Below are 4,003 nucleotides of genomic sequence, written 5' to 3' on the forward strand. Positions count from 1 at the left end.
ATGTCTACTAAGTCGAACCCTGATCACATCATGTCTGCCAAGCCAGAGTCTGCTAACGTCATGTCTACTCCAGGGCCTGCTCACGTCATGCTGACCACTCAAGAGATTCTTTACAACATGGCTGCCATTCAAGAGCTTCGTTGCAAGATGGCCACCACTCAAGAGTCTCTTCGGAACATGGCCGCCATTCTAGAGTCTCGTCACATCTCAGCTGATCTTCAAGAGTCTCGTCACGTTGCAGCTGATCATCCTCAAGTCTGTATATCTTGTTTGGATTATGTTTGGATGGTTGGATCACTGTAAATAAAACTGCACTTGGGTTCTCACTACGCTCGCCTTCAGTGGACTGGTTCGTTACACTAAGATTCTTTTCATGTTAATAAAGCTGCATTTATTTGATTAAAAATACAGTAAAAACAGTAGAATTCAGAAATATTATTACAATTTCAAAAACTATTTTCTATTTAAAAAAAATAAAATAAAAAAGAAGGAAAGGACATGACGTGTGGCCAAGTATGGTGACTCATACTCTGAATTTGTGCTCTGCATTTAACCCATACAAAGTGCACACACACAGCAGTGAACACACACACACACCGCGAACACACACACAGAGTCGTGGAATTGAGGGTGGAATAGGAATGTCACCGAAATGAACCATATCAGCCGTAGGAAACTAAATTTTTGTAGAAACCCCAAAAAGCATGAACAAACAAAATCCATTAACAGAGCAGGGTTATCTTCAGTGATACATGCATATTCCAAAAACATAGTGCTTGCTCATAAATGTTATTAAATAAAAATGCTGGATACTGGGAAAATACAGATTCAAAAAAGTCTGGTCACATAATTCATGGCCTTCTTGTGTATCAAAGAAATGCATATCTTCCTATTAACCTAGACTGAAAAGAACTGTCAATATAGATATAAGATGCTGACTTGCTTAAGTCTTACATGTTTTAAAGATGTTTTATTATACTGTATTATTTTTAGTATTGAAATATCAGAAATATCATTGTTAATTGAGTGGAAAAACTACAGAACATGCATGCATTTTTAACTAGACTTTGTAGCTTTTGTAGCTTCTTTCCGCCACGCCTGAGTCCCCGGCCAAGATGTCCGCCACGCCTGAGTCCCCGGCCAAGATGTCCGCCACGCCTGAGTCCCCGGCCAAGATGTCCGCCACGCCTGAGTCCCCGGCCAAGATGTCCGCCACGCCTGAGTCCCCGGCCAAGATGTCCGCCACGCCTGAGTCCCCGGCCAAGATGTCCGCCACGCCTGAGTCCCCGGCCAAGATGTCCGCCACGCCTGAGTCCCCGGCCAAGATGTCCGCCACGCCTGAGTCCCCGGCCAAGATGTCCGCCACGCCTGAGTCCCCGGCCAAGATGTCCGCCACGCCTGAGTCCCCGGCCAAGATGTCCGCCACGCCTGAGTCCCCGGCCAAGATGTCCGCCACGCCTGAGTCCCCGGCCAAGATGTCCGCCACGCCTGAGTCCCCGGCCAAGATGTCCGCCACGCCTGAGTCCCCGGCCAAGATGTCCGCCACGCCTGAGTCCCCGGCCAAGATGTCCGCCACGCCTGAGTCCCCGGCCAAGATGTCCGCCACGCCTGAGTCCCCGGCCAAGATGTCCGCCACGCCTGAGTCCCCGGCCAAGATGTCCGCCACGCCTGAGTCCCCGGCCAAGATGTCCGCCACGCCTGAGTCCCCGGCCAAGATGTCCGCCACGCCTGAGTCCCCGGCCAAGATGTCCGCCACGCCTGAGTCCCCGGCCAAGATGTCCGCCACGCCTGAGTCCCCGGCCAAGATGTCCGCCACGCCTGAGTCCCCGGCCAAGATGTCCGCCACGCCTGAGTCCCCGGCCAAGATGTCCGCCACGCCTGAGTCCCCGGCCAAGATGTCCGCCACGCCTGAGTCCCCGGCCAAGATGTCCGCCACGCCTGAGTCCCCGGCCAAGATGTCCGCCACGCCTGAGTCCCCGGCCAAGATGTCCGCCACGCCTGAGTCCCCGGCCAAGATGTCCGCCACGCCTGAGTCCCCGGCCAAGATGTCCGCCACGCCTGAGTCCCCGGCCAAGATGTCCGCCACGCCTGAGTCCCCGGCCAAGATGTCCGCCACGCCTGAGTCCCCGGCCAAGATGTCCGCCACGCCTGAGTCCCCGGCCAAGATGTCCGCCACGCCTGAGTCCCCGGCCAAGATGTCCGCCACGCCTGAGTCCCCGGCCAAGATGTCCGCCACGCCTGAGTCCCCGGCCAAGATGTCCGCCACGCCTGAGTCCCCGGCCAAGATGTCCGCCACGCCTGAGTCCCCGGCCAAGATGTCCGCCACGCCTGAGTCCCCGGCCAAGATGTCCGCCACGCCTGAGTCCCCGGCCAAGATGTCCGCCACGCCTGAGTCCCCGGCCAAGATGTCCGCCACGCCTGAGTCCCCGGCCAAGATGTCCGCCACGCCTGAGTCCCCGGCCAAGATGTCCGCCACGCCTGAGTCCCCGGCCAAGATGTCCGCCACGCCTGAGTCCCCGGCCAAGATGTCCGCCACGCCTGAGTCCCCGGCCAAGATGTCCGCCACGCCTGAGTCCCCGGCCAAGATGTCCGCCACGCCTGAGTCCCCGGCCAAGATGTCCGCCACGCCTGAGTCCCCGGCCAAGATGTCCGCCACGCCTGAGTCCCCGGCCAAGATGTCCGCCACGCCTGAGTCCCCGGCCAAGATGTCCGCCACGCCTGAGTCCCCGGCCAAGATGTCCGCCACGCCTGAGTCCCCGGCCAAGATGTCCGCCACGCCTGAGTCCCCGGCCAAGATGGCCGCCACGCCTGAGTCCCCGGCCAAGATGGCCGCCACGCCTGAGTCCCCGGCCAAGATGGCCGCCACGCCTGAGTCCCCGGCCAAGATGGCCGCCACGCCTGAGTCCCCGGCCAAGATGGCCGCCACGCCTGAGTCCCCGGCCAAGATGGCCGCCACGCCTGAGTCCCCGGCCAAGATGGCTGCCACACCTGAGTCTCATCACAAGATGGCCACCATGCCTGAGCCTCGACATGTCACGGCTGTCGCCAAGATTTCCCCAAAAAAGTTTTTGGGGAGGGGCTATAGTACCCAAGCTCCTGCGAATGCGGAGCTTGGGCAAGGACTGAAAAGACTGATTGCTAGTGTGATGGACCCACCACTGATGTCAGTGCGAGCGGCTGACATTCCAGTGGTCTCTACGCTCTCAAGCCCGCCAGGCATCCCACTGTCTACTGCATTGCCCGTAATGGCGGTCGCTATTTTGAGCGTGTGGGCTGCACACTGCACTCAAAAGGCCTCTCCTGTGCACAAGTCTGCCCCAGAGGCCTCTGCTGTCCACAAGTCTGTCTCAGAGGTGGCGGCATCCGCTGCAGAACCTCCTGAGGTGGTGGCGTCCGCTCACGAACTCACTGCCTGCCCGCAGTGAACACACACACACCGTGAACACACACCTGGAGCAGTGGGCAGCCATTTTTGCTGCGGCAACCAGGGAGCAGTTGGGGGTTCGGTGCCTCGCTCAAGGGTCTCACCTTAGTCGTGGAATTGAGGGTGGAATAGGAATGTCACCGAAATGAACCATATCAGCCGTAGGAAACTAAATTTTTGTAGAAACCCCAAAAAGCATGAACAAACAAAATCCATTAACAGAGCAGGGTTATCTTCAGTGATACATGCATATTCCAAAAACATAGTGCTTGCTCATAAATGTTATTAAATAAAAATGCTGGATACTGGGAAAATACAGATTCAAAAAAGTCTGGTCACATAATTCATGGCCTTCTTGTGTATCAAAGAAATGCATATCTTCCTATTAACCTAGACTGAAAAGAACTGTCAATATAGATATAAGATGCTGACTTGCTTAAGTCTTACATGTTTTAAAGAGGTTTTATTATACTGTATTATTTTTAGTATTGAAATATCATTCTTATTTGTGTTAATTGAGTGGAAAAACTACAGAACATGCATGCATTTTTAACTAGACTTTGTAGCTTCTTGAATATA

Source organism: Sinocyclocheilus anshuiensis, unplaced genomic scaffold, assembly GCF_001515605.1.
Source record: "Sinocyclocheilus anshuiensis isolate Anshui unplaced genomic scaffold, SAMN03320099.WGS_v1.1 scaffold1393, whole genome shotgun sequence".
Classification (NCBI taxonomy): domain Eukaryota; kingdom Metazoa; phylum Chordata; class Actinopteri; order Cypriniformes; family Cyprinidae; genus Sinocyclocheilus; species Sinocyclocheilus anshuiensis.